A 13,998-nucleotide genomic window follows, 5' to 3' on the forward strand; every position below is an offset into this window, starting at 1 on the left:
TTCTGACATCGTATTTGGAAATTGTGGGTTGGAAAAGCTAATTCAGTTCCACTCAAATAAAATGGTTTACTTGTGAAACGTTTTTCCACCATCTGCGCCTCTGAAAATAGAGTGGCAATTTCCATTATGGAACTGTAGAAAGTTTGACCCCAAATGTACAACTGATAAAAAGTGAAATTAAATAACATACCATACTTTGGAGAAGGAATCCCAAAATAGGTGTCTTAAAATTGTTTCCTATTTTTGCTTTTATGTTTATACATGTCAAAGAAGAGATTCAGCCAACATTTATTTTTTTTAATGTTTGAACAGCAATTTCTCCCATTATTTCTGAGCAAGATAAACCCAGGAAGCACTAGAAATTTCAAGCAATAGTTTTTTTTTTCTTTATGGTAACACTTGAGTAGTGTAAAATATTGATAAAGCAAAAAGTCACTTTTGTTATTATAAAAGATTTTAAGTTATTACTTTAGTTATAAATAAACTCCAAATTTAGAGGGTATTGTTACAATGACTTCGACAAGCATGATTGCTTTCATATTATACTCATATGACACCTCTGTACATATGTGAATCTTCATACAAAATGTCTTTTTTCCCCAAATGAAAGACAATTTTTAGCATACGATAAAAGATACCGAAGTTTAAAAAAAGAGATGATCGTGAAAAGGCAGTAAACCCACAAGCCTATAGTCGCTGTCCTACTGATGTACAGAGTTAACCATTTTTACCAGATTTTTGTTTTATGTGGCTCTCCTTGTAGCAATACTACATGACTCTACAAACATAAAATACATATATTTATCTTTTCACATAAATAGCAGCATACTACATATTCACAATTTTATATCTTGCTATTTTCACTGGCTAATATTTCTTTGAGGTCATTATATCAACACTTATAGACCTACTTCATTATTTTTAGTGCCTACATAGTGTTTACACTGAATGGATGCACCATAGTTTGTTTAAATGAGTACCCACAGGTGGCCATGATTTGTAATTTTTTTGGTGTTACAAACAATAGTATCAATGCTCTATGAGGTGTTTAAAGCAACTTACACTTTGGCCAACAATATATAAATGTGTTTCCCTATTAGTCAACTGTGTATTATCACATTTTAAAATGTTTGTCTAAATCTAATAAGTGGAAAATGCTTGCTTATTTTTTTTTATTTAAAGCTTTTATTTTCATGAGTTTTTAAAATTGCATTTTAGGTTTATTGTTTTAATTTATATTTTGCATTCATATCTTAGAGAGCAATTCATAGTTTCTTCTGTGAAGTGCCTGGAACTGCTCGTGTATTTTGAAGGATATAACTATAAATAACAGTACAAATATTTATGTATATAGCTTCATGTGTAGAACAGTAGTGATTTTCTTAAAAAAAACCTCTGTGGATGGTTCTCATTACTTCTTCACCATTCAAAGATCATGACTACCCTGAATGGCATCTTCTGTTCTCTTGCTTTTTTCAATAGTTAATTATATCTGATGAATCTCTAAATGTTAGATCATTTAGCTCTGCATGCTTTTTAGGTTTCTATATATGAAACTAAACTATATGTATATATTTGTGACATGATATTTTGCTCACTCAAAACGATTTTTATATTTTTTTAATATTCACCAATATCTATACCTAAGAGTGTGTTTCTAGTGTTCTGAAAAATTCTCAGGTACTATCTCTTCAAAAGTTACATTCCTCATTCTAGAATTCCTCATCCTAATCTCCATGTCTCTTAACTATTTTATTTCTACATTTTTTGTTTTACTTAGAGGTAGGGTCTTGTTTTGTTGCCCAGGCCGGGGTGCAATGGAATATTCATAGCTTACTGCAACCTTGAACTCAGGGTTGCTCAAGCAATCCTTCCATCTCAGCCCTGGAACAGCTAGGACTACAGCAACATAGCACTGAGCTGAGCACCGGCAACATGATGCCGAGCTAAGTTTTTCTTTAATTTTAGAGACAGGGTCTCACTATGTTGCCCAGGCTAGTCTTGAACCCCTGGCCTCAAGCCATCCTCCCATCTTGGCCTTGCAAGTTGCTCAAATTACAAGTGTGAACCAACACACTTGGCCTCTTACCTTCCTTTTAATATTTTTCATCAATTTTTTATGCTATATTTTATAGAAAAATATTTATATCTCTGAATAAACTAAATATCTCAGTCTATATATTCTATGATTTAATTTCTCTAATATTTTTATATCAATTTTTTAACTTCAAAAATATGTATTACTTTTTTCATACCTCTTTTCTCTTTTTTTTTGTCTTTTTTCCTTGCTTATATTTTAAGTCATTTTTATTTTAGTGTAGAAATACAGTTATTTCAGTTTCATTTGATAATGGTGATATCTGAATTCCCACTTAATATAATTCTGCTATCTGCTATTTATTTTGACTATCACTTGAAGTGCCTTGAAATCTTTGCTATTATAAATGGTATCTTTTATACAATCCATCTTCTAATTTTGGGTTACTGGTATACAGAAATAAAAATAATGCTCACTTTGCATACTGATTTTATCCAGTATCCTTGATAAATTCATAAATTAAATCTAATTTGAGTTCTTCTGCATACACAGTCACTTGTAAATAATGACAGCTTCACAATCTTCATTTATTTAAATGAAGATTTATACCTTTTTTTTTTCTTGCCTAACATCATCCACTAAAATCTCTAGGTTAATGCTAACTAGAAACAATAACACTAAATGATAACACTAGATATAGAAACGATAACACTAGACTGAAAGCCTAGACATACTAGGCTTTCAGTATTTCACCACTGAGCTGTAAGTTTGCGATATGGTTTTTATAGAGTTTTTAATGGATTAAGGAAGCTGCTTCTATTACTAGTTTTCTACGAGATCTTTCTTCATTTATCATGAAAGGACATTGAATTCTATTAATTTTTTTGTACTCTCAAAAACATGGAATGATTTTCCGTTATTACTCAGTATGAACCCATCTTGATTGTGATATATTATTATTTTTTTCTAATGTTAGAGTCAATTTATTAATTTTTGTTTAGAAATTTTGTATCCATGTTCATGAAATCGGCCTGTAATTTTCCCATCTTGTTATGCTCTTTTCAGGCCTACAAGTAACTATTGAAAAAGTATTTCCTATGTTTATATTCTCTGTAAGAGTTTTTGTAATATTGGTGCTGTTTCTTTCTCAAATGTTTGGTAAAATTCACAGGAAAGCCATCTGGACCTGTAGTTTTCTTTGTGGAAACATTTTTTTAAAGCAGCTTTACTGAGAGATAATTTACATATCATAAAATTCATCCATTTTAAATGTAAACCTTAATGAGTTTTAGTAAATTTACAAAGTTGTGCAGCCATCACCAAAATCCAATTTTAGAACATTTCCATCACCTCAAAAATATTCCTCATACTAATTTGCAGTTATTTTTATTACAACCCCCAGTTCCAGGGAAGCACTAATCTATTTTCTATCTCTATAGATCTACTTTTTTTTGACCATTTGGTATAGATATAATCATACAATATATAGCTTTTGTCCCCAGCTTCTTTTACTTAACATAATAATTTTGAGATTCATCTATATCATAGTTATGTGATCAGTAGTTCATTCCTTTTTATTGCTAGAATAACATTTGACAATATGAATATACTTTATATTGTTTATATAATCACCAGTTGAATATTAGGTATTTTTATGTTTTAACTATTACTAATAATGTTGCTATGAACATTTATGTGTCTCTGTACATACACATTTTCATTTCTTACAGTGGAATTGTCATACTGCATGGTGTATCTAAGTTTACCACTTTAAGAAACTGCCAAACTGTTTTCCAAAGTGGTTGTACCATTTTACATTTCTATACCCAATGCTGCAGTTTCTTCACATCTCAGTAATACCTATTATCTTTTTTACTATAGCCATCTAGTGGGTATGAAGTGGTATCTCATTGTGGTTTTGACTTGTGTTTCCTAATGACAGATGGCATTTAACATCTTTTCGTGTGCTTGTTTTCCATTTGTATATCTTATTTGAAACAATAATTACTCAAGCTATTTGCCCATTTTTTAAATTGAGCCATCAACTTTCTTATCATTGAGTTGTCAGTGTTCTTTATATATTTTGGATACCTGTCTTTTATGAGATATATGATGTGCAAATATTTTATCCAAGTGTGTGGCCGAGCTTTTCATTTTCTTAGTAACTTTTGAAGCACATAAGTTTATTATTTTGATAAAGTCAATTAAATTTTTTTTTGTTTATAAGCCATACTTTTTTAAGTATTATAAAATACCATAAGATATTGTATCAAAGAAATCTTTTCCTAAACCCCTGGGTTAAAAGTTTTTTCTCCTGTGTTTTCTTCTAAAAATTTTATAGTTTTAGCACTAACATTTAGGTCTATGATCCATTTTGAGTTAGTTTTTGTGTCTTATGTGAAGGGTCTAAATTAATCTTTTTATGCATGCAGATAACTAAGTTTAAGTGAAAAGGAAAAGCAACACTGGATGTTAATGAGGGTATGAAACAAATGAAACTTGTATAAATTATTGAGAGAATATAGAATGGTAAGATCAATTTGAGAAAATAGATGGCTATTTATTATAAATTATAACATTCATTGACCTTATGACTAAGGAATTCCATTTTTAACCAAAACAAATGAGAACATTTGTCCATAAAATAAGTTATACATGAATAGCCATGGCAGTGTTATTCATAAAAGCCCCAAATGGGAAATGGCTGTGGTGCCAATAAACTGTGGTGTATTCATATAATAGAACACACTATTCAACACTAAAAAAGGTAAAATAATGTTGTTACATTCAACAACATGGTGAATTTCAAAAACGTTATCCTCAAGGTAACAGATCATATAGAAAAGAGTGCCTATTTTACGATTGCATTAATATGAATTTCTAGAAAAAGCTAACATATTATTTTCTTTAAAAAGCACTAGAATGAAGTAAGAAAATATCAGAACAATGGGTGTCTCAGGGTTAGAGGGGGATGAGTATTTCAGTAGAAGGAGGGTGAAAAACTTTCTGGAATGATGGACTGTTATATATTGATAAGGGTTTAAAATACCCAGATAAATATCCAAATTCAGTGGAATACACACTTAAGAATTTTGCATTTCATTATGTGTACCTTTAATTTCAAAAGAAGAAAACTATTGAAAAATTAATCTGTTGTTGGAAATACATATGTTGAACTTGCAGTTGCACTAAAAAGAAGATGTTGGTTGAATGGATAGATATGTATCTATGGATGGATAGATCTGTAGTATAGTAAGTATAGCAAAAAGTTAATGGTAGAATTTAGGTGGTAGGTATATGGGTGTCCACTGTAAAATTCTTTTAACTTTATTGTACATTTGAAACTTTATATAAAAATATGTTTTGAAATTTAAAAAAATGTGTTTTATTGTTTCCACAAACCCAAAATTATTTATTCTACTGTCACAGAAAGAAGGAAGAAATTTTGGATTCACTTCAAGGCATATTCTAGAGAAGGCCTGGCCTTCTCTTTATATATTTATCTAATTCAAGTTAAGAAGATATGGAACTTTAGCCTACATTTTATCTAAATTTATTCATCCCTTCAGGATAGCCAAAGTTGCTCCTTTTTAAATCATGACAATATCCAGGGGACTTCAAGGAGTATCTTAGTTAATTTATTCATTTTGCTTATAGAAGCCAGTCAAAAATGTTTTTTGAGAAGCTTAATTCAATGTATTTATTAAAACACTTATTGGTTGTTGAGTTATGTAGAATGTACAAAAGGATCCCATGATCTACAGGAAATAAAGTTATTGTCTCTATTTACTTTTGTTTCTGATGGTTCACATGATCTTACTCTTTCCAAAGCAGTAAAACCTTCATTTCGTGTTCACAAAATGTTTATTGAGAGCCTGCTATAAATCAAGTTCAAGAGTCACAAAATCAAATAGATCATATCTCATATGATTTTACTTTGTGACCCCATTCAAATCTCATCTTGAAATGTAATCCCGACATGTTGGGGGGGTGGTCTGGTGGCAGGTGATTGAATCATGGGGTAGATGTCCCCCCTTGCTGTTCTCGTGATATTGAGTTCTCAAGATACCTTGTTGTTTGAAAATGTGTGGCACTTCCCCTTTTGTCCTCTCTCTCTCTCATGGCACCATGGTAAGACATGCCTTGCTTCCCCTTCCTTTTTCCCCATGATTTTAAGTTTCCTAAGGCTTCCTCAGCTATGAGGAACTGTGAGTCAATTAAACCTCTTTTCCTTATAAATTATCCAATCTCAAGTAGTTCTTTACAGCAGTGTGAAGCCAGACTAATACAATATCCATAATGAGTTTAAAAGTCTACAGAAGAAATTATCTTATGCTTTCCCATTTAATTTGTTAAAATATTGAGTTTTTAAATGACAGACACTCGCCACAAAACTGCCATGCCATGTTACTATTTTCATTTTTCTATAGTACAATTTGTTTATGCCACTATTTATACTACATTTTTACATAATTCTAATTTTTACATTTGATTTTATAGTAATCACATTTTCTCATGTATATTACCCTGGAATGACCTCTTATAATAGAGTGTAAGAGAAACTAGGAAAAAGTATAATAAAGATAGGTACAAACAAGTTTCTTCCTAAGAAAAATGAAGCAATGAAGTTAGTGTAGATTTTATTTTCCAGGAACTAGTAGCTTCCTCTCCCTTCTCTGTGGAGGAGCTAGGAGTGCTTGTCTTTCTTACGCTCATTTTTCTCATTTTCTTAAAAGGTTATAGATAGACTGGGCATAGTGGCTCATGCCTGTAATGCCAGCATTTTGGAAGGTGAGGCAGGTGGATAAAAAGCCTGGAGTTCGAGACCAGCCTGGCCAATATAGTGAAACTCCATCTCTACTAAAAATACAAAAATTAACAAGGCATGGTGGTGGGTACCTGTACTCCCAGCTACTTGGGAGGCTGAGGCAGAAGAATTGCTTGAATATAGGAAACAAAGGTTGCAGTGAGCCGAGATCATGCCACTGCACTCCAGCCTGGGTGATAGAGTGAGGCTCCATCTCAAAAAAAAAAAAAAAAAAAAAAGGCTACAGATATAAAAAAGACTTTGTCTTTATCAATTTTATCAATAAAACTGTAAGCTCTGTGACTACTCAGAAAATGTAAGGCTTGTTTTAAACATATTGACATATTTAAATAACAGTAGGTTTTTAGCTGTAAAAACTAAAATGGTAACATAGAAAAACTGTATGTCCTGTTTAGTGAAATATTGTTAGGACTTGTCTTTTGTTGATTCTCAAGAAAAGGACAGTAGAAGGTGAAGATCAGAATTTGTGAGTCAAGAAAGCACACACACAGACAAAAGCTTGGGAATTGAGAATTTGTCTGGGAGAAATCTAAACACTTATAATAAATTCTTAATTACTTAGCTTCTTGTCTGTATTTGCTTTTCCTCTAAAACAAATGCTATTTACTCCAGAGATGGGCAGCTAGATTTGTGGAATATGTGTGAAGTGTTGCTTGAGTTGGAACTATTTTAGATCAAATAATATTATCACAGTATCTAGTGAACCAATAGTCTTCAGAAATGGGGCAGGTGCTATGAATGGTTTTACCTTCATAATTTTTGAAAAAAATCATAGACTCATACCTGAAAGTGAGTCATCCTATTAATTTATAGATACGGTATTAAACATTATTAATTTATACGACAGAACTTTACCCAAAAGCATTTGGTTGAACATAATTGGTAGGCTAGTAGCAAAACTCAACAAAGAACTGTGCATATTGGCAGGAAGGATTTGAAGCAGAGAAAGAGTGGAGGTAATGGTACGTTACAGAAATAGACATAGCAGGAATTAGAAACAGGTATTAGGCTACATGGGTTATTTTTGAGTATGTCTTGGAAAACCTCAGTTGATTTGGAGCCTGTGAATCATACCAGGTAAGAACCCTTGAGTTTGGGTCCAGTGAAGCATTGAGGCAGATAAAGGCAGAAGGTCAGAGGAAGGAGAACAAGCAGTTGCTATGTATTATTTATTTTCGCCAGGATGGTCTCTATCTCTTGACCTCTTGATCCGCCTGCCTCGGCCGCCCAAAGTGCTGGGATTACAGGCAGCGAGCCACCGTGCTTGGCCCTTGATTATTTATATGACGTATTTTTACTGGGAGCTTATTGCAGTCAACGCTGTACATTCAAATGTTGAGAAATATCTGCATAGCCTTTGTATAGTCAGCCTCAGCAAGAAAGAGAAGGTACACTCAAAATGACAATTTGAGTAGAGCGTCTTTGAGAAGAATTATTTACATAGGTTTGGGCAAGGGTTCAGGAAACCAGCAAGGGACGGTGCTGGGTTCTAAGGCGGTTACAGTGGAAAACGGCGACCAGGGAAAGCAGCGGCCTTGAGAAACCGACAGAAACAGAGGCGTTGGATACAAGTGTGCCATCCACCCGGGATAACCCACTACACCTACGACAATGATCTCCATCTCCCTTTCTCCTTCCAGTCTCCTGAGAACGCCCCACGTTGATCACACCCAAATGGAAGCCAGAGGGCAATGAAGCCTGTTGACGGAGCGCTTGCGAGTCCGCAGCCTCGTGGGCAGAGAGAAGGTGGACGGTGGATAAAGGTAGGTCGTAAATGGAAGATAACCAGCAGAACTTCTCTCCTCACGCAGCTTTCATTTTAGGGCAGTGGTTTTATTTAAGGCAGTGAGGGAGATATTACTCCCTCAGGGAACATTTGGCAATGTTTGGTGATATTTTTTAAATTGTCACAACTTGAAGGAGGGGCGCTACTGGCTTTTTTTGTGTAGAGGCCAGTAGAGGGCAAGGATGTTGTGAAACATTATACAATACACAGTACTGCACACACCTCCCTCAAAACAAAGACTTGTTTAGCCTGAAATTCCAACCGTGAGAAGGTCTGTTTTAGTGTAGAAGAAAATATTTGTCAAATGATCACATAAATGGATGTAAAATTGTAAACTATGCAGTATCCTATTAAAGAAAGTCACGTGCTGCTATCAAAATGCAGGATCAGGGAGGCTTTTGTGAAGATAGGATGATTAACCTGAGATTCATAAGATGAACCAGAGCTAAGCAGACCAAGGAAGAGGAGGGGAAAAATAATCTGGGCAGAGCAAACACCATATGCAAATGTCTAAGGCAATAAGCAGAATGGAAATCTTCAAGAAAAGGAGGAAGACTGGTGGGATGGAATGCAGAGAAAAATAGAGAGCTTGGTACAAAACTGGATTGCTGGGCCTGGTCCAGATGCACCAGGCAATTTTGGACCGTTTCAGAAGTGCAGTATCTCTGAGCACATACATAGTTGCAAATGGTACTTATCCTCAAAGGTAAGTCAAGATACAGAAAAAATAACCACTTTTAGGATGTCCTTTTAGGACAAGATGGGGGTGAACAGATAGTTAGAATAGCCTCCCCTTCCCTGCCCCTCAAGAGGCAGTATGGCCCATGATTAAAGATATTTAATCTCTGGAGCCAAATTGCCTGGGCATAGATCCTGCCTGACACTGACTAGCTGTGTGACCATGAGCAAGATAAACTCTCTGAACCATTTTTTCCCCATGTGTAAAAAAGTGCTAATAATGGTGTATTTCTCACAGTGTTATGAGAAAAATTAAAAATGGAAACAATGCCAGAATAGTGCCTGGCACATAGTAAGCATCTCATGTAGTGGTAGTAATAGTAGCAGTAGTAATATTTGTTATTGTTCCAAAAAACAAACCAAAAAAAAAAGGGGGGGTGGTGGTTGGGATATTGCTGCCTGTTGGCCGAATTTAGTGTCTGCCTGCTTTTGTACATAAAGTTTTACTGAAACAGAGCCATGCTTTTTTGCTTGCATATCTCTATGTCTGCCTTCATTTAATGATGACAAAATCAAGTTGTTGAAACAGAGACTATATGGTCGACAAAGCTGAAACTATTTACTATCTGGCTCTTTACAGAATATGTTTTCAGACCCTTACTCTAGGGGGATTAAGTACTGCTTGCCCCATGGAACTGAGCTATCATGGGTTCCTTCAACAGTTTTCTGAAGATACTATAGAAACTCTCTTTCGATATTTTGAGTCCTTATTCCACTTTGTAAAAGTGCACTTATTCTATATTCTAAACTAGCTCCCAGAATCTCAACTCTCTTTTAGTCTATCTTAATAAGAGGTTCTTAGTGGAAGTCTCTTACTCTACTAACCTCTCTAGTTATTGGTTAACAAGATACTCATGACTCTGCCATAGCTTTTTGGAATTGTGATGCTGTAATCTTAGGCTTTGTCAGTGCAGGATTGGTTCTAGATACCACCTTCTTCCCACCTGGCTGAAATTATATGCTACCTGGTGGGATTCCTCAGAGGCTTACCACTTTTGCCCTGAAACAAGTCCTCACACTGAAAGACTGAAGTAAAATACAATATCAGAGTTATAGAGGACTTGCAGAGTTCCAGGTATTGTTATAAAAATATTAAACAGATTATCTCATTTAGTCCTCACTCCGATAATCCACATTTTATAAGTTAGGATTTTGAGGATTGACAGAGGCAGCACCTTCCCCAAGATCTCCCTGCTGGTCAGATGCCTGAGCACCACCTGTATGACTGTGGGGCCATTTCCTGAACTTCCCCCTCACTATGAGAGCTGATACTTGGCATCCTAGGTACAGTCCCAAAACCACAATCTCTACTTGATCTAAAGATAAAGAACAGAATTGAATGGGAGGAGCAATAAGATCTCAGTAACACTAGGATTCTGGTCCCTGGAGGGTTCAGTTCTCATGCCTACAAGTCCAGAAAATTCATCTGGACTGCAGGTTACGGGAGGAGCACCAAGAAGGCCCTAAAAACTGAGGCCAAATTTTCTCTCAGATTTTTACATGCTTTTAGAAAAATCAAACAAAACAAAACACCACAACAGTGTAGCTAGCTTAGAGCCCAGAGGTTGAAGAATACAGGCATACCTTGGAGATTGATTCTAAACTACCACAGTAAAGCATATTATATAAATATTTGATTTCTCAGTGCATATAAAAATTATGTTTACACTATGCTCTAGTTTATTAAGTGTACAATAGCATTATGTTTAAAAATGAAACGTACATATACTGTAATTAAAAACTACTTTATTGCAAAAAAAAAATGCTAACAATCATCTGAGCCTTCAGTGAGTTGTAATATTTTTGCTCGTGGAGGATTTTGCCTTGATGTTGATGGGTGCTGATTGATCAGATTGGTGGTTATTGAAAGCTGGGGTGGCTGTGGAAATGTCTTAAGAGAGTAATAAAGTTTAGCATCTAGATTCACTCTTTCTTTTATGAAAGGTTTCTCTGTAGTATGCAAGCTGTTTGATGGCATTTTGCCCACAGTAGAACTTCTTTCAAAATTGGAGTCAATCCTCTCAAACCCTGATACTGCTTTATTAACTAAGCTTATGTAATGTTCTAATTCTTTTGTTGTTATTTAAGCAATGTTCACCACATCTTCACCAGGGGAAGATTCCATCACAAGAAATCACTTTCTTTGCTCATTCATAAGAAGCAATTCTTATCCACTCAACTTTTAACATGAAATTGCAGCACATCTTCAGGCTCAACTTCCATTTCTATTTCTCTTGATATTTGTACTGCATCTGCAGTTACTTCCTCCATTGAAGTCTTGAAACCCTCAAAGTCATCTATGATTGTTGGAATCTTCTTCCAAACTTCTGTTCATTTTGGTATTTTGACCTCTTACCATAATTCACAAATGTTCTTAATGACATCTAGAATGGCGAGTCTTTTCTAGGAGGTTTTCAACTTATTTTGCCTACATACATCAGAGGAATAATTACCTATGGCAGTTATAGCTTTAAGAAGTGTATTTCTTAAATAATAATACTTTAAAGTTGAAATTACTTCTTTTTCCATGGGCTGTAGAATGGACATGGTGCCAGTAGGCATGAAACAACATTAATCTCCCTGTATATCTCCATTAGAGCTCCTGAATGACTAGATTCACTGTCAACAGTGTAGTATTTTAAAAGAAAGCTTTTTTTCTGAGGAGTAGGTCTCATCAGTGGGCTTAAAATATTCAGGAAACCATACTGTAAATAGGTATGCTATCATCTTGACCTTATTACATTTATAAGGACACATAGCAGATTTAGCATCATTCTTAAGGGCCCCAGGATTTTTGGAATGATAAATGAGTATTGGCTTCAGCTTGAAGTCAACAACTGCATTAGCCCCTAACAAGGGAATCACTGTGTCTTTTACAGTTTTGAAGCCAGGCACTGCCTTCTCCTCTTAGGCTGTGAAAGTCCTAGATAGCATCTTCTTCCAATAGAAGACTGTTTTTATCTATACTGAAAATCTGTTATTTAGTGTATTCACCTTCATCAGTTATCTTAGTTATATCTTCTGAGGAACTTGCTGCAGTTTCTACATCAGCACTTGTTGGTTCACTTGTACTTCCATGTCACGAAGATGCATTATATCCTTAAAGCTATGAATCAATCAGTGCTAGATTCAAACTCTTCTTCTGAAGCTTCCTCACTTCTCTCAGTCTTCACAGCATCGAAGACAGTTAGGGCATTTTTGTAGACTAAGCTTTGGGTTAGGGGAACATTGTAGCTGGTTTGATCTATACAGACTGCTAAAACTTGTTCCATATCAGCAATAAGGCTACTTCACTTTCTTTTCATTGGTATGTTCACTAGAGTAGCACTTTTAATTTCTTTTCAAGAACATTTCCTTTGCATTCACAACTTGCCTAACTGCTTGATGTAAAAGGCTTAGCTTTTGGCTTATTTCAGTTTTTGACATGCCTTCTTCCCTAAGCTTAATTTTTTCTAGCTATTGATTTAAAGTGAGAGACTTACAACTTTTTTTCCCAATTGAACACTAACTGGCCACTGTAGGGATATTATTTGGCCTAATTTCAATATTGTTGTGTCTCAGGTAATAGGGAGGCCCAAGAAAAGGGTGAAAGACAGAGGAATGTTTGGTCAGTGGAGCAGTCAAAACACATACAATATTTATGGATTCACTTCTTCATCTGACCTAGGTGAGGTTCATGGCAAACCAAAATAATTACAATAGGAACAGCAAAGATCACTGATCACAGATCACCACAACCGATGTAATATTGATGAAAAATTTTAAAGTATGTGAGAATTACCAAAATGCGACACAGGGACACAAGTGAGTACATGCTATTGGAAAAATGGTACCAATAGACTTGCCCAAGGCAGGGCTGCCACAAAATTTCAATTTGTAAAAAATGTAGTATCTGTGAAGTACAATACAGCAAAGTACAATAAAACAAGGCATCCTGTATTTATGTATCCATTCTTGCACATATGGACATTTGAGTGGTTTCTAGCTTTTAGATATTGTGAATAATGCTGCTATGAACACTGATGTATACATATCCATTGAAGTCCCTGATATCAATACTTTGGGGGATATATTTAGAAGTGGAATTGCTAAATCATGGTGCTTTTTGATATATTTTCATATATTGAAGCAGTTTTGCTATTCATAGATAAATCCCATTCATTGTGGTATATAATCTTAATGTGCTTGTTTGTTTGTTCATATTTTATTGAAGATTTTAAATGTTTTACATCAATTTTCAAAATAGATATTAGCCTGTAATTTTCTTTGTCTTTCTTTTCTTTTCTTTTTTTTTTTTTGAGGCAGGGGCTCACTTTGTCATCTAGGCTGGAGTGCAGTGGCATGATCTTGGCTCGCTGCAGCCTCAACCTTTTGGGCTTAAGCAATCCAGCAATCCTCTTTCCTCAGCTCTTCAAGTAGCTGAGACTATTAAGCAGGCATCACCATGCCTGACTATTTTTTTTTTTTTTTATAGGGACAAAGTTTCACTATGTTGCCCAGGCTGGTCTGATACTCCTGAGCTCAAGTGATCTGCTGGTCTCAGTCTCCCATAGTGACAGAATTACAGGCATGAGCCACCATACCTGGTCAGCACTTTTTTCTTGCTTC

General features: G+C 34.9%; 1 long non-coding RNA gene across 1 annotated transcript in view; it reads left to right on the forward strand.

The window, feature by feature from the left end:
- The first annotated feature begins 6,766 nt into the window (after nt 1-6,766).
- Nucleotides 6,767-13,998, forward strand: part of LOC141583791 (uncharacterized) — a 32,991-nt gene continuing 25,759 nt past the window's right edge. Inside the window, exon 1 of the long non-coding RNA XR_012516685.1 lies at nt 6,767-8,629. This is a non-coding gene — a long non-coding RNA (uncharacterized LOC141583791). The remainder of the gene's footprint in view (nt 8,630-13,998) is intronic.

This window comes from Saimiri boliviensis, chromosome 2 (assembly GCF_048565385.1).
Source record: "Saimiri boliviensis isolate mSaiBol1 chromosome 2, mSaiBol1.pri, whole genome shotgun sequence".
Lineage (NCBI taxonomy): Eukaryota > Metazoa > Chordata > Mammalia > Primates > Cebidae > Saimiri > Saimiri boliviensis.